Source organism: Dermacentor variabilis, chromosome 4 (genome assembly GCF_050947875.1).
Source record: "Dermacentor variabilis isolate Ectoservices chromosome 4, ASM5094787v1, whole genome shotgun sequence".
Classification (NCBI taxonomy): domain Eukaryota; kingdom Metazoa; phylum Arthropoda; class Arachnida; order Ixodida; family Ixodidae; genus Dermacentor; species Dermacentor variabilis.
In genome coordinates this window covers 191,999,361-192,024,481 of record NC_134571.1, presented here as the reverse complement: position 1 = coordinate 192,024,481, position 25,121 = coordinate 191,999,361, and the positions used below count along the sequence as shown (strand labels likewise).

General features: G+C 46.8%; 1 protein-coding gene across 21 annotated transcripts in view; it reads left to right on the top strand.

Annotated features, from left to right (window-relative positions):
• The window catches only part of LOC142580028 (uncharacterized), a 170,579-nt gene that overhangs the window by 66,353 nt on the left and 79,105 nt on the right, over positions 1–25,121 (top strand). For 2 of the 21 annotated variants that reach the window (XR_012827540.1, XR_012827531.1), the window contains exon 2: positions 9,460–9,591. The exons of the other annotated variants lie outside the window; for them this stretch is intronic. The gene's annotated coding sequence lies outside the window, so the exon portion shown is untranslated. The remainder of the gene's footprint in view (positions 1–9,459; positions 9,592–25,121) is intronic. 21 annotated transcript variants of the gene reach the window in all.

Sequence of the window (25,121 nt, the reverse complement as noted above, 5' to 3'; positions counted from 1 at the left end):
CGCCATGAGTCCTACGCTGTTGACCAAAATTTTTCGGGCCTGTCACGCGACGTCCCAAAACCGTGAGAACTCACCGCGCGAAAGTGACGCGCACGCGACAGTCGTGCATTATTGGGCCGAACAAAACTGTGCTTTTCTCAGAATAGCCCAAGACAGCCCCATTCAGAAATAATAGAAAATTACTGCCGCCGATCACTCTGGCACTGGCTGCTCGTAGCTGCCATGGAGAATGCATTTATTTAGCGCATAGTAAATTTTTTTCGTGGCTGTATAACGTTGTCGAGCCCATTCGACACGTTTACGGCATCGCCCTGCCGGTGATGATTCATTTTAGGCAGCATTTATGTCCTTGCGTCGCACGCCGCCGCGATTTTCACGAAGCCGCCGCAAGCTAAGTAAGGGGCAAGGGGCCAACAGCAGACGCCGGCGCCACCCTCCTCATCCAGTTATATCCTTTCCCTGCGCTAGCTCGGCGCCAGCGAAATCCTCTTCCCTCCTGCGTGTTCTTATCCTCTTCTCAGCCAGTTAGTCCAGAAAAATATGTGAAGGTAAGCAATTCTGTTCGCTTTGAAATCAAACAAAAGTGGCCTCCTAAAAAGTACGATAACTTTTGACGGAACTGTTGAAACAACGCTGCGGCTCACCGCCTAATCCCTAAGTCGGCGGTTATGTAATGTTCACCCCAGGAGATTGAAATAAAAACACATTGGAATACTCTTATCTAAACAACTCCCTTCGCATTGAAGCTCTCTCAATAAACATAAATCCGTTAGTCTTTGTTTCGAGTTCTCGTCATGTGATTGGATTTCCCTAAATTTGGTGAACGTCGTTTGTACTCCACGTGGTACGTCCGTCGCCTGCGACATCTCTACCGGCCCACCTCGACTCGAATAGATCGCAAGCATCTATTCCGCAGACGTCTATTCGAAACCGTGCACAACTTGTCGCATCCGGGAATACGTGCTTCGAAGCTTCGTTCCTGTCGTTTCGTTGGACCTTAGATGAACGCGCAATTTCGCGACTAGGTCCGCTGCTGTTTGTAGTGTCAACGCTGCAAGATTCAGCGTCATCCCATCCCCCCTGTCAAATATTTTCTTCGACCAGACGCTCATTTCCCACCGTGTACCTGGACATCGTCGGCCCTCTCGAATCTTCGAAAGGTTCCTGCTACATACTGATATACGTGAACCGCTATACACGGTGGCTAGAAGCTACGTCCATATCTAACATCTCAGCGCTCACTGTTGAAGCAGCTTTCGTATCTACACGGATTTCAAGGTTTGGCTGCTCACTGCCAATAGTCACCGATCGCGGTGGGAAGTGTGACTCTGCACTTTCCAACGACCTACTCAAACTTCCCGGTACGTCACGTTTTCGCACGACTGCTTACCAGCCGCAGTCAAATGGACTTGTACCTTTTCAGAACCATCTCAAGACTTCCATTATGGCGCATGAATCGCCGGAGAAGTGTGTTCTCCATTTGCCTCTCGTCCTATTTGGCATCAGAGCCGCACTCACGATCGACCTAGGTTGCTCTTGTGCTGAGCTAGTCTGCGCAACTCACCTACGGCTTCCATGCCATTTCTTTGCCGCCACAACCATAATAACTATGCTATCACCCGCCGAGTACGTTGCCGAACTGCAAGCTTTCTTCAGCTAGATACGACCCGTGCTTACAAGTTCTCAACAAGCAAGGTCCTTGTACGTTTCTCCTGCCCTCCTCCGCTACCCACGTTTCCGTGCGTAGTTGTGCCGTGCGGAAGCCTTTGCAGCCACACTACTCTGGACTATATACTGTTCTCGAGAACTGCCCGGCGATTTTTGTGGTGAACGTCAACGGCCGACCAGACACAATTACGCTGGTAGGCCTCAGGCCCACCTCTAATGAAGCACCCGCTTCGCCGACATCAACAGTGTGCGACGCAACCCTGCTGCATACCTCGACCTTGAGCCCTCGATGCCGCCTCCGTACCCCCAAGACACGCCACGTCACGTGGATTTTCCATCGTGCGACGAAGTTTTCACCTCTCTAAAAGTGGAGCCCTCTGTAGCTGCGGCAGCATCGACGTCGCCTCAGAAATACGCAGACGCTTGCGTCTACACGATGCAGGTCCCGCTCATCAGCCATTCCACACTTTCAAGAAGGACGAGGAGCGAAGCTGGTGGTGTGTTTTACCTCAATCGACGCATCTATGTATATATCGGTATTATTAAGGCGAAGCTTTGCATTTTTCACTGATTGTTGCGTGAGCGCCGAAAAAGCACTGCAGGAAAACCGGCATACACGTCTGCGTCGAACGCTGCAGTTTGCACTCGCAGTACCGCGCCAGCTTCGACTGGCTGGCCGGCAATGCCTGATAACGGCGCGAAGCGACGAGCTCAGCAAGAGTCGTGGATGCGCACAAAATTCACTGGAAGCGCAAGTTGCGTCTGCTAGGCATGGCACCACACCTGTTGCGATTAATCCTGCTTCCCTGCTTATTGGAGAGAGCAAAAGCGCGTGAACGCGGGCTCGTCTTCGGATATGGAAAAAAAAATCAAAGCCCCTTTCTTAAAGAAAGATGGTTGAACGCCGCGCTACCCAAACGAACAGTATATATCTGCATTGCATTACGCGCGTCACGCAATGCATTCCCAGCCGTCACCATGCGTAGGCCGTTGGTGCAGCGCACGGCAGTAGAAAACGCTCCCGTATGCGAACGTAAGCTAGAGCGGGATCGTGCCTGTAAGGCCGATCCCATGTATCGGCAACGGCACGCAGAAAAGCCATGTGGGAGACTCTTGTGTAGTCGAGATGCCTGCTGGTCCTGTCATCGTCAGCGTGTACATCAGACCAAACACGTCTTGTTGTGACGCGAAAATGCTCCTGGGAGAAACAATGAAGGCCTTAAAGCCACATAGTACGCCCACCCTCGTGTGCAGTGACTTTAGCATCAATGGGGTGAAAGAGCACGGCAAATGAATGGAGAGTTTCATGTTATCTCTACTCGTTGAAACTGAAGACGCTACAAAGACCCACAACGCAACTCCGTTCCTGCATTGATCACACGTTTGCAAGCAGGCTGTGTCTCGTTACGATGGCAGAGCCGCTGACCGTCTCCCGCAGCGATTACAAGGCAATACTGTGCAAGTGTAGAGTCGTCCGTGAAAGTGTGAGTGTGTGTAATCAACGGCTACATGACCTAAAATAAAACTACTGAGCATGTGCGGATGGGCGAGTTGGTTATGCATGATTACGAAGAAGGCACCAAATAAAACAACAGACGAAGGAAGGAGACACGAGACAACCACGTAGGCGCACTAACACCCGAGTGTTTCATTTCTTGACATAGGAATATATAGCTGCTGTCAAGGATAAAAACAAGAAGAATAAACAGGGCCATCATCTTCATCGCACAAGGAAGCCACGATATAGAACAACTTCTAAGTGCCGCTCCCAAGATACGCCAGTTCCTTTGTCGAAAGAGAAACTGAGGCTTCACTGATACAATCACCACGCTTCTTGATCTCAAGCGCTTCCAATATCTCCCTTGTCAGTTGCCCCGCAGGGGCGCCTGCGTCAGCAGGCGTTTGGTGTGTTGCGACACAACGTACCCGAGCACACGAGGGCTGGACCCTCCCGCGCGTAGCCGTGCGCGGCTTAGCCGTGTCCGGGGAAAAGGGGATCCTGGGGGTTGAGCCAATGCCGGGTGTTTGGACCTATACGGCCCCCCGGCGGCGGCAACACACCTCTTTGGCCTCGGCTTCACGTAGACGGCACCCCCGGACTGACCCACCCGGGGGAAATCGGTAGTTGCCTTTTCCTGTCCCCCTCTCGACTCTTCGTCTTTCTCTCTCGCTTTGAATCTTTCCTGTCTTCTACTCACTTCAGTTTACTTCTCATTTTCCAGGCAGCAAGGGTTAACCGTGGGTATCTACCCAACCTTGGGTACATATATTAGGTTATAGCGGCGTTGTATAGCTGACGTATACAGGTATGTTCCTAACCTCGTAGCATTCCCTTGTTGGGCTCGGTCGTGGGTGGCTACCATCGCCGCTGAATATTCTAACAATACATGGCAAATGCATTCCCCCTCCTTGCAGATCGCCCTAACAAAAGAGGGCGCACCGAAGCAATTTTCGATTTCGCTTTGAAAACCAACGCAGAAACGTTCTCACGCTACCATGTGATCCACAGTGAAGGATCTCTGCCAATGAGAAAAATATCGCCATTCCTAATAGCAAAATGTCTAGTAGAGAAAATCGGAAAGCAATACAAAGCTTCAAAGATGTCAAGTGGGGACCTCCTCCTTGAACTCTAAACCAAAGACAAAGTCGCAAAGCTCGCTGATCTCACTAGTGTCGGTAACACCAAAGTCACAATCTCAGCACACCGTTCTCTCAACACAAGCAGGGGTGTAATATCAGAAGAAGACTTCTTAAACCTAAGCGATGAAGAACTCCTGGAAGGTTTCCAAGAACAAAATGTTATAAAAGTTCAAGGAATAACCCTCCGAAGAAACGACGAAGAAATCCCGACCAAACACGTTATACCTACCTTTGGTACCAGTATTGTACCTACTACACATGATGCAGGCTATCTTAAGATCAACGTAAGACCGTATATCCCAAACCCGAGGCGGTGTTTCAAGTGCCAGAGATTCGGACATGCATCGCAATCATGCAGAGGTAAATCGACATGTGCAAAGTGTAGTGCCAACGACCATAAGTCGGAAAACTGTAATGCTGCTCCACACTGTACAAACTGCAAAGGAGATCATCCAGCATATTCACGATCTTGCCCCTGCTGGAAGAAAGAGAAAGAGATAATTGCACTTACAGTGAAAGAGATTTCCTTTTATGAAGCTAGACTGAAACTAGCACACTTACCTCAAACAACCTACGCCAGTACAGGGACCGCAGTCAGTGGCCCAGTAGTAACTCCATCCATCCCCTTGGTGGCAGCAGCCAGTGCTGCTCCATCATTATCATCACAGACGGGCTTGCAGACCCCGGTTCCCCAGGGCCCCAGGCTGAATCGAACTGCTAGGCCTGAGACGCGCGTCTCAGCGCCTGGTTCTCGATCATCCAGCGCCTCGGAGAAGGTTATGGATTTCGAGACCAAAACTCCGGCGTCATCGACGCCAAAGCATCAGCGCTCCCTGGAGCGCACTAAGAAAGACAAGCTCACAATCACTACGCGAACAAAGGGAGCGGTAACCTGAACGGTTACCGTTCTTCCAATAGTACATTCCCACTAACAAATGTCACCTACAGTTACTTAGTACATATATATAAATTACCATTCTCACTTCTGCCACTATGGCTTTTATCATGCATTGGAACTGTAGAGGCTGATTCACAATTTGGGTGACATTAAAGACATAAGAAATCAGTTTTCACCAGTGGCATTTTGCCTACAGGAAACAAATTAGGCTCTAACCACAGTCTATTCCTTAGAGGCTTCACCGTTGTCCGAAGCCGTTTGTCGGGAGGAGTGGCTATAGTCGTACAGGGCGGCACTCCCACCCGAAATGTCCAATTAAATACATCTTTAGAGGCCGTAGCTGTCACCATTCTATCCTACAAAACAATCACCATTTGCTCACTATATATACCACCCCACACACATTTTACTATAAATGACTTAGAAAATCTAACAGATCAGCTACCGGAGCCATTTGTTTTAGTAGGAGATTTTAATGCTCATTGTACTATTTGGGGCAGTTTTAAAACTGACCAATGAGGGCAACTCGTTCAAGATTTTATTCTGTCAAACAATATACGTCTTTTAAACACAGGTGCGCCAACTTACTTCTCACCGACTTCCCGCACATTTAGTTGTTTAGATTTAGCTTTTTGTTCGCCCTCTCTTTTTACTGATTTTAAATGGGAAGCTCTCGACACGTCATATGGCAGCGACCACTTACCCGCACTCATCAAACGCCTATCATCACCACAAACCCTAGTAACTAGACCACGCCGATGGAAAATACAGCTCGCGGACTGGCCGGTCTTTGCGGAGAACGCGATACTGGAAGATGTCTTTTCACCTGAGCTAAGTATTGATGAGCTTAATAAAAAAATAACTGAGGTTATAATCTGTTCGGCTGAAAAGACCATACCCCTGTCATCGGGTTAGTACACAAAAAGCTAAACCCCTGGTGGACGAAGGAGTGTACCGACGCTAAAAAAGAACAAAATAAGGCCTGGGGAATCCTACGAAGGTACCCCACCTATAGCAACCTGTTAAACTTCAAACAAGCCAAAGCCAAAGCACAATTCATCCGAAGACATGCTGAAAAATCGTCATGTCAAAAATACATCTCTTCAATTAATAGTACGGTAACATCGAAACGAATGTGGGACCAGGTCAGGAAATTTAGAGGACAGTACGCATCTTACACAATACCGTTACTTACAAGTCCAGGCACACAAACAACAATACAAGAACAGGCAGATATACTTGGAGAACATTTCCGCGATGTATCCAGTTCAGGGAATTTACAAAGGAATTTTTACAATACAAGCAGTCTGCTGAAAAACAGAAGCTGCCATCTACTGGCGCATCAAATGAACCGTACAATTCCCCCCTCACACAACAAGAAATAAACAGAGTTTTTTCTACAGGGAAAAACACAGCACCAGGTCACGACCGTATTCACTACGCCATGCTGGCTCATCTATCTCAGGCATCTGTAAACGCTCTCCTTAAATTTTTTAACTTAATCTGCGAATCTGGTATAATGCCGGAAGAGTGAAAAAAGGCAATAGTAGTTCCATTTCTAAAAGCCGATAAATCCCCCACATCCGCAAGCAGCTAGAGACCTATTGCCCTCACAAGCGTTTTGGCAAAATCATGCGAAGCATCATCAACATAAGACATTCATTTATTTTGGAATCAAGAAGCCTTATTGACTCCCATCATTCTGGATATAAAAAGCGTTGTTCAACCACTGACCATCTTGTCCGTCTAGAACATGAAATTCGATATGCATTTTTACACAAACAACACTGTCTTGCAGTTTTCTTTGATTTAGAAAAAGCCTATGATACCACATGGAGATATGGAATTTTGAGACCTGGCTGACCTCGGCATCCGGGGTAAAATGCTGAACTGCCTTGCTGATTTTATGTCTAATAGAACATTTCAGGTACGTCTGGGCTCAGTACTATCGAATACTTTTATACAGGAAAAGGGTGTTCCACAAGGCTGTGTTCTCAGCACGACACTCTTTATAGTAAAAACGAACACAGATAATAGGATCATACCGTCGTCTCTTAAGCATTCTTTATACGTAGACGATCTCCAAGTGGCTTGCCGTGCCTCAAGTTTGCTAACCTGTGATAGGCAGCTTCAAATGACAATAAATAAACTCACACAATGGGCTAACAAAAATGGTTTCCGTTTCTCCACACAGAAAACAGTTACTGTTTTGTTCCCTCAGAAACGAGGGCTGCAAAGCGATCCAGTCCTAAAATTGAACGGCAACATACTGCCGGTGAAACAAGTCCATAACTTTTTAGGAGTAACCTTTGAGACCAAACTTAACTTCCTGACTTACATAAAAGCTGAAGATTAAAGCAAATAAAGCTCTAAATATCCTTAAAATTCTGTCTCATAAGCACTGAGGTTCCGACCGAACGTGCCTTTTACATGTTTACCGGTCTCTTGTGCGTAGCCTTTTAGACTACGGCTCTGTGGTTTACGGCTCAGCCAGACAGTTCTACATCCAACGACTTGACCCGGTACATAACCTTGGACTGCGACTGGCAAGTGGTGCCTACCGAACCTCACCTTTTCCAAGTTTATACGTCGAGTGTAATGAACCCTCCTTACAGCAGCGCAGAGCATTCCTCACTTTTTCCTACGTACTCAGAATTCAGTCTTCACCACAACACACATGCTACAACATCCTCACACAATGCAACTCACGCTTACACTACACAAATAAACCGAACACGATTAGGCCACTTGTCCTGCGGTATGAGCAATACTGTCGGGACTATGACATCCCCCACGAAGTCCTCCAGGTAGCCAAGAAACCACAACGGTTGGCCCCGTGGTACGACTTCACACACTTATGTGATTGGACGTTAACACATCTAAAGAAAAGACACATCCCACACGAATACATTATACAAGAATTCCGTGCACTTGAGGACAAATATCAAAATAACATGCAATATTACACTGATGGCTCGAAAACAAACGATCACGTGGGAGTGGCGACCGTAACGGAACATTGGGAAACAAGTATTCGATTATCACAACATGCCTCTGTCTACACAGCCGAAGTATACGCAATATGGACTGTAGTTAAAAAGAGCATCGCTGACGAACACGAAAACACAGTAATATACACTGATTCATTAAGCACACTGAAGGCTCTACACGAGAAATCCGAATGTGAACCCCTGATAGGGGACATTTTAAACATGGTAACATTAAACAAATATGGCCGGTCAATTAGGTTTTGCTGGGTACCAAGCCATGTCGGTATACCAGGAAATGAAGCAGCGGATAGGTGTGCATCAATGGCAGCACACAAACACATAACAAACACGGCGCTTGCATATCGGGATAGTATCGCGGCTATTAGGAAGGCCTTGACGTCCAAATGGCAACAGAAATGGGACCATTGCTTAAGCAACAAACTACATCTTACTAAACCCGTAATTGGTGAGTGGAAGTCATGCACTCACCAGCAACGGTTCTATAAGGTTATCCTGTGTCGACTTCGGATCGGACACACACATTTAACACACAACTTTTTTCTCCGTAAAGAAAACCCGCCGACGTGCGAAAAATGCAGTCAACCTCTTACAGTTATACATATCCTTCTAACATGTCGACAGTTTGAAACACAGCGACGGAAGCTTTTACACAACCTATATACTTTAAATATGCCTTTACACCCTGCCCTTTTACTGGCAGATGACCCACTAGTGCCATTTACTAACCTATTCCACTTCTTAGAGACAACTGGCTATTTACACGAACTATAATGCAGTGCAGGTTTGCCAGCTTTAACCTTGCGTTTCCTTTTGTCTTGTGACTGGCGCAGCATGGCCTTAGTTGACTTTGTGCCATTAAACCCCAACTAACCAACCAACCTTGTCAGTTGATCATCAGCTCTGTTCAAAACACAGGTTCTATCAAAATCTGGAATGCACTTGTGAGCCTTATAATGCGCACTTATATGACCGGAGAGCTGATTTTCCATCTTATATCGATGCTTATGCAATCTTTCATTTAGACGTGTGCCCGTTTGGCCTAAATATGATGACCCACACGACAACGGAACCGAATAAGCTACTTCCTTTACACATCAGACATGTTTGTGCCCATGTTTTTTTTTTCGCACACCTGTTTATTTTTCCCGATGTCCTGCGTTCACCTTGGCACACATCAAACCAAGACTTTTCGGAGCGTAAAATAAAGTTCGAACACAAGCTCGTTTACCTACTTTATTTCAGATTGTGAGATATGCCGTGAACATATGGAATGGTAGCGCACCTGGTTTCAGAAGGGCCTGCTCGACCCTGGTTTACAACGTTAGGTTGCTTGAGCTGTCTGAGCATCTTTTCTGCAACAGATACGATGACATGGTGAGGATAACTTGCCGCTTTGAGGCGGCTGACCTGACAATGAAAACTGCTTTGCAGCCGATGCACAGATGATTTGTTAAGTGCGTTGGTTAGTCATGATTGAATGATGCCTCTTTTTATTACTTTGAATGAGCTGAATGGTAGGAGAGGATGGGTTTGCTAGCTCTTGGCTTGAACTGCCCCACAAGACACGATAAAAAAGTCAACTCTAAATCTAAAAATTTTAAGCAGTTATCGGCCGGAAGCTCGTCAGTCAGGGTTGTAGTATGTAACTTAACGAAATGTGTCTTGATTCAACTCCAGCGATGAAAAAATACAAACCTAAACAAGGAATAAAGGGAAAAAGAGACATCCACCCGTTCGTAGCAATTGCTACAAAGGAAACCCATACTGGTTCCTCGGAAGAAAAGCCTCATAGTTGAAGAAAAATTCGTCCTGGTCCGGGACTCGAACCCGGGACCACCGCCTTTCCGGGGCAGCCGCTCTACCATCTGAGCTAACCAGGTGGCTAGCAGATGGCAGGGTGAAGTCGAATTTGTCGACAACACGAAGCAAAGGCAAGAGTTTGACGTAGTAGTTCTGCGGAAACCCGCAAGGTGGAGAGAAGCAATGAATAAAGGGAAAATGAGACATCCACGCGTTCGTAGCAATTGCTACAAAGGAAACCCATACTGGTTCCTCGAAAGAAAAGCCTCATAGTTCAAGAGGAATTCGTCCTGGTCCGGGACTCGAACCCGGGACCACCGCCTTTCCGGGGCAGCCGCTCTACCATCTGAGCTAACCAGGCGGCTAGCAGATGGCAGGGCGAAGTCGAATTTGTCGACAACGCGAAGCAAAGGCAAGAGTTTGACGTAGTAGTTCTGCGGAAACCCGCAAGGTGGAGAGAAGCAATGAATAATTCCGCAGAACTACTACGTATTCATACCATCGGGTCGCTCAGCATTTCTTGCGTTCGTGGCGCGGTCTTTGGCTGTGGATTTTGATTTTGTTTGCATTGGGGGAAAGCTTTGCGTTCAACCATCTTTGTTTAGGAAGGTGTTTTGATTTATTATTATTATTGTTATTATTATTATTATTATTATTGAAGGATACAGAGAAGGAATACATCTTTTGACTGTGGAGTGATTTATTCTTGGTAATTTATGAAGTAGTCACGCGTGCAAATAACGTCGCATGACATCCGGGAATTCCACAATATTTACAATTTCACTGCGAACTACGGAAGTAAGAAAACTATATGAGACTCGGCGTAATATTAGAGTCGTCTTAGCGGCTAATTGTCACATAATTTGTTTCGGGATAATTTCAATAGAATAAGATATAAAGCCGTTTTCTGGAACCATACTCCATCCGTAGACGGCCATGTATTGACAGCAGACTGGAATTCTGTAAGATTTACAGCTTCAAGGGGAGTACGGTAGCGCGATTAAAATACGGGGCAGAAGAAGACACATAGGGACACCCTCAGCGCTGAGTGTGTCCCTATGTGTCTTCTTTTGTCCCGTCTTTTAATCGCGCTACCGTACACTCCTTGAAGATGCATTACCAACAAGCCCACAATGCAACCGTCGTGAACTTTAAAACTTCACTGTGAACTAATTATGACAAGTAAATAAAACTCGGCGTAATGATAGAGTCGTCTGAGCGGTCAATTTCAGTATTGTTTTTCCAAGATACCTACGTTAGACTGAGAGGCACAGAGCATTCGCGAGAAACTGGAGACGAAAACGGCAGGTGGTGTCTGGCGCGGACGCAGGAGGGGAAGGCTCGAGTTTGGTGTCCACAGGGACCGAATCCTGGGGAAAGTAGCCAAAAACAGCTTCGCTGTAAAATGCTACGGTAAGAAATTGGTCTTGTCGCTTTGCTTTCTCCCTCCCGGAAGGTCGAGACTCCACCAGTCTACGTGGTCGCTCGTCACCCCAGTGACTTGATATACGCTGATACCGCGCGCCGAATGTTCAGGCCACGTGATCGAGAACATAGTGGTGCGATCAGCGGGCGTCTCCTCCAGCCCGGCCGCGGCTGCCCATGCCTCGCCGTACGGGTCCGCGCGCCGAACGTTGGGGGTCATCTGCGGTGGGTGCCAAGGTTACGCGCCAGCCGAGCTTAATTTTAGCTCCATGTGCGCTGTCGATGTGCTCCATGTGCGCAGTTAGCGAGCGGCAACACGAAGTGTTCGCTCCCCACTGCGGGCGGTCCTGCTTACGCCAGCATTGTGCAAGTGAGTGTGCGTCATTGTAGCTTTATCCTGTCCAGTATAATCCACCGGACAGGCTAAATGGTCTGGGCGTTTAGCCGGATTAGCGGGGGCTTAAATGCGAGCTCCAGGCTTGGTGGCGGACCGCAGTGTCGCAAAGCTCTGGGAGACAAACAAAGAACTATTATTGCAGCTAACAAGTTCATTCTACTAAGGTGCTGGTGTAAAATCGGTGCGATACGGCACATCAAACATGTAATTACGGATAACTTCAGAAACAGAGCGTCGTTTAGACTCGAGCAGATTTAGCGACAGAGAAGGCTGAGAAACCAAGGTTTAGCGTATAAAGATTTTAATGGAAAGAAAATCAGAAGAAATTGTCCCTGATAACACGGCCGCAGGTGCCGGTGAAATCCTATTACAGCTAATCAAACAGCTGGGTCGAAGAACCAAGGCGCTGCTGCTTAATGCCACGGAGCGAACGATTTCTAAAATGAAGCTAATTTGGTTTTGGTGGCGTGAGAACAGCATCAACCTTATTTGTAAGGGCAAAGGTGATAATGATAAAACGAGCTCGTACAGAGCAGTTAACGTCGGGGATATGCGAGGTATCCCAGCTAACTTTAGCCAGTTTAAAGATATGCCGATATGCTCTAAGACGACGCGACCAAATGCATGTCCCTTGGTATTGTAAGTAAGTAAGTAAGTAAGTAAGTAAGTTGTAAGTAAGTCACACTAGTTTCATCTTCCACAATTAGCCATCAACGTTCGTTATTCTGACATATCATAGAGCTAGCATCACCACGAATTCGCTTCACAATTGAACTGGCCTCGTATGAGATTGAATACTACAACGCTTACATATCTCACGCTAAGAACGCCTTATTATTTTCTTGTTTCAGACAAGAATCTCCGCTTTCTGCAGCAGCATCATCATCATCATCAGCCTGGTTACGCCCACTGCAGGGCAAAGACCTCTCCCATACTTCTCCAACAACCCCGGTCATGTACTAATTGTGGCCATGCCATCCCTGGAAACTTCTTAATCTCATCCGCCCACCTAACTTTCTGCCGCCCTCTGCTACGCTTCCCTTCCCTTGGGATCCAGTCCGTAACCCTTAATGACCATCGGTTATCTTCCCTCCTCATTACATGTCCTGCCCATGCCCATTTCTTTTTCTTGATTTCAACTAAGATGTCATTAACTCGCGTTTGTTCCCTCACCCAATCTGCTCTTTTCTTACCCCTTAACGTTACACCTATCATTCTTCTTTCCATAGCTCGTTGTGTCGTCCTCAATTTGAGTAGAACCCTTTTCGTAAGTCTCCAGGTTTCTGCCCCGTAGGTGAGTACTGGTAAGACACAGCTATTATATACTTTTCTCTTGAGGGATAACGGCAACCTGCTGTTCATGATTTGGGAATGCCTGCCAAACGCACTCCAGCCCATTCTTATTCTTCTGATTATTTCCGTCTCATGATCCGGATCCGCCGTCACTACCTGCCCTAAGTAGATGTATTCCCTTACGACTTCCAGTGCCTCGCTGCCTATTGTAAATTGCTGTTCTCTCCCGAGAATGTTAAGCATTACTTTAGTTTTCTGCATATTAATTTTTAGACCCACTCTTCTGCTTTGCCTCTCCAGGTCAGTGAGCATGCATTGCAATTGGTCCCCTGAGTTACTAAGCAAGGCAATATCATCAGCGAATCGCAAGTTACTAAGGTATTCTCCATTAACTTTTATCCCCAATTCTTCCCAATCCAGGTCTCTGAATACCTCCTGTAAACACGCTGTGAATAGCATTGGAGATATCGTATCTCCCTGCCTGACGCCTTTCTTTATTGGGATTTTGTTGCTTGCTTTATGGAGGACTACGGTGGCTGTGGAGCCGCTATAGATATCTTCCAGTATTTTACATATGGCTCATCAAACACCCTGATTCCGTAATGCCTCCATGAATGCTGAGGTTTCGACTGAATCAAACGCTTTCTCGTAATCAATGAAAGCTATATATAATGGTTGCTTATATTCTGCACATTTCTCTATCACTTGATTGATAGTGTGAATATGGTCTATTGTTGAGTAGCCTTTACGGAATCCTGCCTGGTCCTTTGGTTGACAGAAGTCTAAGGTGTTCCTGATCCTATTTGCAATTACCTTAGTAAATACTTTGTAGGCAACGGACAGTAAGCTGATCGGTCTATAATTTTTCAAGTCTTTGGCGTCCCCTTTCTTATGGATTAGGATTATGTTAGCGTTCTTCCAAGATTCCGGTACGCTCGAGGTCATGAGGCATTGCGTATACAGGGTGGCCAGTTTCTCTCGAACAATCTGTCCACCATCCTTCAACAAATCTGCTGTTACCTGATCCTCCCCAGCTGCCTTCCCCCTTTGCATATCTCCTAAGGCTTTCTTTACTTCTTCCGGCGTTACCTTCGGGATTTCGAATTCCTCTAGACTATTTTCTCTTCCATTATCGTCGTGGGTGCGACTGGTACTGTATAAATCTCTATAGAACTCCTCAGCCACTTGAACTACCTCATCCATATAAGTAATGATATTGCCGACTTTGTCTCTTAACGCATACATCTGATTCTTGCCAATTCCTAGTTTCTTCACTGTTTTTACGCTTCCTCCGCTCCTGAGCGCATGTTCAATTCTATCCATATTATACTTCCTTATGTCAGCTGTCTTACGCTTGTTGATTAACTTCGAAAGTTCTGCCAGTTCTATTCTAGCTGTAGGGTTAGATGCTTTCATACCGTCCCGGATATGTCCCGGATATGGACGTATCTAAATGGAAAGTTGAGGAGCAGCGTGAAGGGAGGCCGTACACTATTCGTGCGTGGACTCGCCCACTCCTCCCATATGCTGAGATAGGCATTTACCTATTGTAGTTTATGTTGGTTAAACTTATATCAATATTTAAACTACAAATTTATTCTCTTGATATTTCCAAAGATAATCGCTGGAAAGTCGGCGTTAACAAGCGGTCGAATCTGGGTGTTTAGAGTTAAATGTGCGTTAAATATTACACAGAACCCATCTCACGATGACTGTCGACGGTGATGCTTTAGCACTGAATCGACGTAGTGGCACAATGTATTGCCACCGTCGAAATTAGTTATGTATGAGGCGTGTAATATAGCGAGACTCACCTTTCGCCCTTCCCTGAGAACACTCGATGTCGTCTGGCACCGACGCCGCGAAGGTTGGGTTGGCATCGAAATGCATGGCGCGCTGGTGCGTGCGAAAGCTGAGAAACGCGTCATGCGGCCACCAGGCTCTCCCTCTCTCGCTTCGATGGTAATTCACTGGCATCCCCTTGAAAGGGGGCGATGAGAAATAGTTACTTAGTCTGCATGCGTTAATCAGGTATCCTACACATGCTCTTCATTACAACGTTTTGCATACATCTCCTTAATCGTTTTTTTTCTCCTTCTCAAAGCTTCTCCCCCTTGTACCGCTACCTGATCTGGGCGCATCAATCAATCTCTTCCGTACTTTCTTCCCACCAATACTTTAAACATCTCATGCTTATCGCCGGCTGACCGGCGGATGCTTTCGTCCACTTTAAATCCAAGTGCTTCCGGCAGTTGTGCATTATGTACGGGTCTGACATGGTCAATCCCTTCGTATGCCATTACAATGCGCTGAGTGATCTCCAGAATTTTGCCGTACCATACACACCCCTAGTCTAGTTGCGAGTACTTGCTCAGGTTTGTTTTTAACGCGAAAGCATAAAATGCCCAATCACGCGAAAAGCCGGCGTTGTAGTCGGCGGCGTGATTGAACGATTGTACCAAAAAGGGCCGACGACAAAGACTACAACCACGTCAAAAATACTCGAATGGACGCTAAATTTATCAGGGAGGCTCCTACAAACAAACTAACTTATTGCATTTGAAAAGAATATTAGGTCAATTTCTCTTTGGGTGGGAATCGAACCCGGGCTTCCGGTGTGCGAAACGAGCACGCTTCCCCTACGCCAGGAGTGTTCACGGTTCTGGTTGCCTAAATGAGTAAATGTGTAACTTAGGGCATGCGTCAGGCACGTAACGGTCCAGGCAATGGGTAGGAGGTACCGCCATGTCAGGAGTGTATAAAGTGAGTGTATCAAATAAAGAAGTCACAGTTTCACTCGAAAGGCGAATCATCGATTAAGAGACTTAGATGGGCTGGTTGGTTGGTGGCTTGATAGAACATGACTATAACGGCGCATATTGAGAACACGACACAAAGAATGCACACAGAACAGTCATAGAGAAAGCGATTCAACAAGAAAGGACACTCCCATAAAGCCCTGCGGCCGAATTGACTGTAGCGCACCAAGCGGAGGGGATTAGCACCCTCCGGTTCTGGTTTTGGGAGCTGCTATGAACGCCAGCTGGTACACGCCACGCCGGCTCCACTGATAGGCGTGGTATTTTCTTTTTCGCTTCTACTGCTGAACCACGCGAGGTCTTGGCAGAGAATCGTTTTATTATTTAGTAAAAATGATTGCGAACGATCTTTACAAGCCTCCACCGAATCGGTGTCAGGCGCAATTTCATAACGCCCACCTGCCAGGTCTGTATAGACTGCAGTATGTACAAATAAATAAATAAATAAATAAATAAATAAATTAAACGCAAGACGTCTTCTGAAATGATGAAATATTTATTTGGCTCTATATAAATGCTCGTTGCTGGCCTCTTGTGCATTTATCCAAAGTTGTGACACCAGATGAGCAGCAGTCATTGCCGTACGAAACTCCACCAGATGCCGTCAGCTGAAAAAATGTAAATTACAAGCATGTATCATTTTGGTATATTGACCTAACAGGAATCTTGCGTGTATAGGCGAAACGTGCGTAAGGGGTGAATGAGCGGCATTACAGATAAATCCACTTTTACATACATTTCGTAGCAAATAGACGCCTCCCGAACTATGCCATAAAATCTGAACATGTGATTTTCAGGCATCCCTCCCTTCTTGGGCATTATTGCCTGAACTTTAAGAGCACACATACACGGGGACAGCGCGTTTCCAAAACAACTTGGCCTCAGTCGACGCGACGGTACGCCTAGTACACAGAGGTGGCTACAACACAGGCTCTCAGCCAGACCATTTTACATGCTAGCAGAATGCCTTCTAGTCTCACTCAAGATAAATTCATGGGTGCAGAGCCTGTATTCAGTCGTTCAGAAGACAGAAATGTCAAGTTCTTGAGCTCCTAGGCATTATCTTTTACGCGTCTTGCCCGCGCAAGCAACACGCTCCCGTGTTATCACTCTCGGCCGTCGCTCGTCGCTTTTTCGACAAGCGTGAGTACCGAAATAAGGTATATGTAGGTATGTGTTGTTGCTGGGCCATAAAAAGCGTCACGAACTTGTCTCACTAAAATTCAGTACACGCAAAACTAACTCGCCACGGCCGGCTTGCTTTTTTGATAAGAGCTTCACAACCCCAGGCGCGGCGAGCATGCCTCAAAAGTGTCCCAAAAAGTTAAGAAATGAATTACAATAATTTTTGGGGTCCGTGAATGCGTCACGAACTTCTCCCAGTAAGATTCAGTACAAGCGAAACTAACTGCGGCACACAGCCGAGCAGCTTTTCGCTAACTGCGCCAATACGCGGAGCCAATTTTCGCCAATTGCCACTTTGGGACCTTACTCATGATAACGCTCTCATGCTCTATGTTAGCTCTAGTTTAGTTCTCTTGGCTGAATTTTTTTCCCTGGGACACTGTTTCTGACCCGTTTAAAATGGATAGGGTGATTTTTAAAGTGATGATTGCAGCGCAGTGAAAATTAATCCGCTAATTGCACTCTAGTGACATAAGCTATAGGTGTCTCTCCATATGCTGATAGGCTGATAAAGTTTGGTTTTATTCCGCTGGCAAACTTTTTTTCCTGGCGAGCTTTTCTTCGTCTTCTATGTGGCGAAGCAACACTACAGGGGGAAGAGTCGTCAATCGTTTCATTAACGCGAAAGGGTTCGTCGATCATGTTACAACTCATGAACTCGAATATGCTACTATGATGCACACTCGCGCCCTGACGTCTAAGGACAAATTACACTGTCAGATTCAGCAAGAAGGAAAGGACCGAATGACTTTATGGTGTGGCACCGAAGCACTAAGCCCAGCTGCGTGCCCCATCTTATTTATTTATCTATTTTCACATACTACAGCCCCTGGTTGGGCTATAGCAGTAGTGGATAACACAATATAATACAAGAAATATATACAATACGCAACAAAGAAAGAAAGTTAAGCTCAATGTTGAGTCAGCAGAGGCAAGAATTCGTTTAATGGGAGAGAACGGTTGGTCCCTGGTATCGAATTCCAAATTTCAATTGTTTGAGGGAAAAAGCTATAGTTAAAGTATTAGTGCTTGCGAAAAAGGGTGTCAATGTTAAGCGCGTGATGTCTCCTACTGGAAGATATTTTTGCAAAGGTGATATATTCATTACTGGAAAGGCGACAAGACCAATGAATAATGCCATGAAAAAAATGTTAAAGAATTAACGTGTCGCTGTTCGGTGAGACATGTTAGGTCGAGTGAGGACATGACTGACGATAGTGAGAACTGGTGGCCATAACGTCGGTACATAAATCTAATGGCTTTCCTTTGGACGGCCTCAACTCTGTCTATTTTGTACTGCTCGTAAGGATTCCAAACGATACTACCATACTCAAGTATAGGGCGAACAATAGGTTTATATAACAGTAATTTAGTGTCGCGCGGAGAATTAGAGAGCGTACGACGTAAATAACCGAGTTTTTGCAGAGCTTTAGTCGTAACAGAATCGATGTGCTTCAACCAGGACAGGTTAGTGGTGAAAGTGAGACCAAAATATTTATATTCTGAAACGCGTTGAAATAAATTATCATTAAATTCGTAGCTGAAAAAGAACGGGCTAGCTGTATTAGAGAAGGATATAACGACAGTCTTACGGAAGTTAATATTCATTTGCCATGTTTCACACCATTTGGAAATCCTGACGAATGATTCAGTAAGGCGAACATGATCAACGGGAGATGAAATGATGTCATACAATACGCGGTCGCCTGCGTACATTCAGATTTTAGATTATATCTCGTGTGGTAAATCATTAATATATAACAAGAAAAGAAGAGGACCGAGGACCGATCCTTGAGGGACGCCTGATACATTCACCACCGAGGAATTTATTGAGTTAAAGCTTACGAACTGAGAGCCGTGAGACAAAAAGCTCTCTATCCAGTTCACTAATTGAGGGTTGTTAAGAATCGCATTTAGTTTGGGCAGTAGTTTGAGTGAAAGCTTTGGAAAAATCTGTAAATATAGCGTCAATTTGAAATCCCTTATCTAGGTTAGAAGCTATGTAATGCGGGAACTCGACAAGTAGTGTTATTGTGCTAAATCCGCGTTATCTAAGGCTTCGGTGCAAGGTTAAATCTTTTATTTATTACTAAGAAAGATAAACACCACGTTATAGCGTAGTTCTTGAAAGCCAATCAGTAATTACGCAGAGTTAATCAGTTACCTGAGCAATAACAGAATACGGCTAAATCATAAGGTACAGTAATTATCGATCGCTTACTAACACACTATGCTAAATTCTTTCGGTATTGCGCACGCTTACTGTCATGAATATCAAGTGAAATTTCATACAATCAATGATTAAACAATGTGGCCTGTTGGTAACTAGCATGATGAACTCAGTATTGATAACGAAGCTGTTAGTTGACTGGCACTAAAGCATAATCGATGCCTGCACGTCGTCATTAGTTAGCTTTGTCAGTATGAAACGCGGATTTTTCTATCCGCAATTACATAAAACGGCAACGTAATACATGGCAGCGATACGTGACATGTCATGACATTGGCGCATGCACTCCGAATGCCGCGCATTCCACAGCCGCTGAGCAGACGACGGGGCGCGAATGGACATTGTCACAGTTCGTTTATGGAATGCGACCTAAAATAATATCGCTATCCATGTTTTCTATTAAAATCAAGGATGAGAGCGTTTGATTTCAGAAGGGAAAGGAGAATGTATATTTACATATAGAAAGTGGAGAAAAAACACATAAACAACGGATAAAAAACAAAAGGATAAAGAGCACTCTACACTGCTTATAACAAAGGCAGTTCTGATTAATCAAAGTCAGCGTTATTCTAATACTATAGTTGTTAGGTATGTCCGAATACACAAGGACAGTAGACTGAGGGCGGAGTGCGGCTCACCAACAGTTCTGGCACATGGTCGCGTAGGTGAAGAGCGCTGAGCCGTCGTCGACGGAAGGCACTGGTCGCTCCTTGGGCGAACTCCAGGTTGTCACGCGATGGGACCTTGTACTGGCTCAGGAGGTTAGGCAGTCCAGGTTCTGCCTGTGAGAATATGGAAGCTAAAGCCCGTGGCCCGACAGCTCACTCCAGTCACGCGGTGGGACCTTGTTGTAGCTCCGGAGGTTAGGCGGTACAGGTTCTGCCGGTAGGAGTCTGGAAGCTCGGGCCCACAGCCCGACGGCTTACTTCCACTCCCGGCGGACGCTGACTTCTTCGGCGCTCACTTCCATCCGAACACCACCACACCGTTCTAGGGTCTCTCCCTCATCTCTTCTTGATTTTCCTTCTACGTCACCCATCGTGTACGTCCCTTAATGCAACCCGAAAGTCCGGCGGACGCTCGCCGATTCCGGTGACTCCTGGGCCTCGACCTGAAGATGGCCCTCGACAATGTCGCCCATGCAGCGGTGCTCGAGGGCCTGACTCAACTGGGGGTAGGAAACAGAGCATACCAATACGCCTGAAACTTTCTCACCTCCCGGAAGTGCCGGTTCAAAGTCGGCGAACATGGAAGTGACATTATAGAGCTCGGTAGCCGAGGCACGCCGCAGGGATCAGTCATCTCCCCTTTTCTCTTTAACGCGGCGATGCGCGGGCTCCCGTACGTGCTGTGCTCTATCCCAGGGCTTCACCACAGCCTCTACGCTGACGACGTGACGTTATGGGCAGCGGCGGATGATCCACAAATTCTACAAGAGATCATGCAACGCCGCGTCGACGTCGTACAAGTCAAGGGGTCTGACGGGCTCACCGGAAAAATCCTAATACCTCAAGCCCGGCAGAAGTAGCTGTCCCGGGTGAATACCACGGGGGAGGCGCTTCCTTGAAATTAAGGTCGTAGGACTTACCATCCCGGAGCGCCCCAACATCAAGATATTGGAGCTAGATTTTCAGAAGACGCTGCGCTGCGGGCTGATGTTAAAGAAACTCCAGCGGGCGACCAACTACACACTACAGCTCATTCACCGGGTGGCTAATCGGCACCACAGCATGGGCGAGGGCGAGCTGCTCCGACTTGTGCAGGCATACATAACCGGCGGAACCGTGTACTCAACACCATATGTCAAACTGGCAGCCACGGGCTTAGGCTTGCACAACACAATCGAGGAGCTCTTAGATGCTCACCATACAGCCACCGCCTCTAGCCTTGAGGTGGCCGCGTGGTCCCGAAGGGCCATGACCATTGTGTTTAATTTAGCTAAGTCCGTCGTCTTTCGCTAACCCCGGCTGGCCCCACAGTCCTCCGGAAGCTCAGTCTCGAGGCGATCCCTGAGGATACAGAGTACATGACACTTCCACGAAAGGTGAGGGGGCACATTTATGCCCAGCCTCTACCCCGCAACATGGACCCCGAGTTCCATCAGGGCCGTCGGCAGGCCCGTAGTGAAGCCATTTGGCGACACTACGGCTCGCAAGATGGAGTGGTCTACATCGACGCAGCGAGACAACTTCGCGGCGACTTCATGACCGCGGTGATAGCGGATCAGAACGGAGGATTGATAGAACACCCAACAATCACGGATGGCCGAGTGGTGGAAGCGGAGGAAACCGCGATTGCCAAGGCCATGCATGCGGAAGCGATTACCGTCATTATCGATAGCAAGCAGGCTATCGGCAATTTCGTACGGGGTAGAATTTCCAAACAGGCGTACCATGTCCTCACGCGGCAACCCCTATGCGGCTTGAAAACTCGTGGGAGCCCCGCTTCCGCGGCTGTGCCCGGCAACGTGTCGGCTCACACTTTGGCTCGAAGTCTCGCGCGCCCAGCCTCGTCCGCGGATGCGGGCGGCGTGAACGAGGAGGAGAGGCACGAGGAGCCCTGCGAGACTTCTCACAAAATAGCCCATAGGCATCGCTTGAGGCGTTGCGCGCTCTCACCACCGGCCACGGAGCCACCGGCCAAGCAACTGGATAAAACTCAAGCAGTCGCGTTTAGGCGACTCCAGACAAACACATACCCACACCCAAAGTATATTAACAAAATCACAGTGGGCAAGGAAAGCGACCTATGTAGGCTATGTTCACAAACAGGGCCACTCACACGTAATGTGGGAATGCACCTCGCTCCCGTTTTTTCGTCCCTCCGTCAGCAGCGAGACTCACTGGAGAGCCTGGCTCAGTTCCGGGGACGTCGACCGACAGCTTGAACTGGTGGACTGGCCGGAGAAGGCCCAACAGGCCCAGGGCCTTACTTGAGCCCGATCCTTCAGCTACCGCCCCTTTCCCCTTCCCCCTTGCAATAAAGTTTACCACCACCACCATTCATAATGGTTCCTTTCTTAGTATTTTGTTTTCACGGCGCGTCAGACATCACACGCGTCGCTTCTTCGTCGTCGGCTTCTTACGCCCACCCATTCGCTTTCGATGATAAGTTGTCTTGGCTGCACCGTTCTCTTTATCTACAACATTGGTTTCGCGCACTGTCACAAACACACAACAAAAGGTTCCCCTTTTGAAAAAGCTTGTTTTTCAGAGAAAAACTGCGGTTCAGTGCGCGACAAGACACTACATTGTTAGTAAAACTACACTCACAAAAAACCCCACAGTCAAGTGGTCACGAGGCAACTATTATAGATGGCATGCTCATAGCCGACTCATGTAATCCGCACCAACATTTTCGGGCCTTTAATGTCGCCCAAACTAACGCCAAACATTCCCGCTCGATTGCGGAGTATCTTTTTTCGCGAGGCTGAAGTTGACGGCTGGCATACGACACCGGGTGGAGGAAACCATCATGGTCTTGCATGACAATAACGCCTATACAGAAAGGAGTCTGAGGTGTCTGAGTGGAGAACAAATTCCTTTTCAAGGTCAGTTGCTTTTACAATTCGTCCAGAATATAGCGCCTTCTTGAGCGACTAAAACGCTTCTTCTCTTTTCCTGTTCCATGTCTTTTTATTCTCCATCTTCTTCGTCATCTCGGTAAGGGGCTAACATCATTTCTTTGGAGGCCGACGAAAGCTGCAGGCGTATAGTGCTGGTCCTATCGTTGGACGCCAAGCCCGTCGACCCGCTCAGTCGCACAAAAACAGCTAAACAATTATATGGCGGTCGTAGCTCACTACTTTGACTAAAAACGTTCAGCAACGATTAAGCTTCCCGCGTTGCGAAATTCAGACAAACGTCGACAAGCTAAAGAACAAAACATGTGAGGGGGGCGTATTGTAAAAAGTGAATTTTACGAGCGCGCCTTTGTGCACACTTCAAAAGCTGCGCTGCATTGCAAGTGATAGCGGCCTGATCAGCGCTTCTTAAGGGCGCTGAAAAGACGTATTTTTGATAATAATCAAATTAAACGAAGTTTTCATTTTTTACTCTTCACGCATATCCGTATAATATTGATTATGAATTTTATTTTCGTTGCATGAATCTGCGTCTCGCTTTAATTAAGAAACGCTTTTTTGTGCACGAATGTTGTTACCTCCAAGCATAGTCGCACCAAAGTAAATGTACCTCGTATCGAAGCTTCCATAGATGCCGTTACGTTCAAAACAAGACCGTTCATCGGCGGTTCATGGGGCTTAGCGCCATATTTATGAGGAGGGAACACTTCCGGCGGAAGAAAAAAACAATGGGACGCCATATCCGTTAAAAGCAGAAGTGACGTCATTTTGTTCTCAAAGGCGCGAAATTTGTTTTGGTGACCTTCCATTAGAGCTATATATTTATATACACCGCAATTTGACTTGATGGGCATTTCGAGCTTTCCGCGCGGAAAGCGACGCTAGAAAAGGTCAGCCGTACGGGTGTCGAAATTGCACCCCTGAACAGAGCATACTTTCTTTAGATTCCGACAAAAGATTTAGGTGTAGACAGCCGGTTCTATAGTCCGACACCAAGCCCGTTGGCCTGCGCAGTCGCGCGAAAACAAGTGAAGAAAGTAATTATCTGGCGGTCGTAACTCGCTACTTTCGACTGAACAGGTTCAGAAACGATGAAGCTACCCGAGTCACCAAATTCAGACAAACGTCGACAAGCAAAAGAGCACGACGTGTGAGGGGGGTGTATTGTAACAGGTCAACTTTACGAGCGCGCCTTTATGAACACTTCAAGAGCTACATTGCTTTGCAAGCGATAGCGGCGTCAACGCCCCCTCTTACGAGGGGCGCTGAAAAATTCATACATTGATAATGATAAAATAAAATAGAGCTGTCTTTTCTTTACTAGTCACACATATATAAAATTTATTCGGAATTTTATTTTTGTTGAATGAATTCAATTGTGTCTAGCTTTAATTAAAAGAAACTCTGTGTTATATTTCTCAATGTTTGTTCCATCCAAACATTGTCGCGCTTCAATCGCTGCTCCCATAACCACCCTTGCTGATGTCGGTGACAACTTGTTCTTAATCGCTTTTAGCCAGAAGCTTCGCCCCATATTTGGATCGACCTTGTGGACGCATACCGAGGCGCATTCGGCCTTCCTATTGGCTAAGAAATCCTGCAGCTTCTGTAGTGCTGCAAAGCAATAATGAAATGGAGTGTGGAGCTATAATCTACTACACTCTACAACAAGTTTACACCCTTTGGAGTCTATATTTGCCACACAACAATAATCGTCATCTGTCTTGCCCGCATTTCCTTTCTTGAAAACGTTGCGCTCGTTACTTTCCTATCCTGAATGCTCTGTCATGCTGATAACTCGCATGCCGTTCGTGACATAGAAGTACCGTGCTCGCAGCGTAAAGAAAGGAAATGCGGGCAACACAGATGACGATTATTGATGTGTGGCAAATTTACACCCCAAAGGCTGCAACTGTTTTAGAGCGCAGCTCTTTGGCGTCCGTTCCTGGGTTTCGCGTCGTCGTCGGCGTTGTCGTCGACCTCGTAACCAGCTCCGCCCCCTTTCATCCCCCCAGCGCTAGCAGCGACCGACTGATACCGCTGGATGCCGCTGACGCCGCTAGAGAGTCAAGATAACGTGACTGCATAGAACACCGTCGCCGCCATGCAGAAAGAGGAGGAAAGGGTCCCCCCCCCCTGTTCTTGTGTGGCGGATAGGGTGCTCTTCAGTTG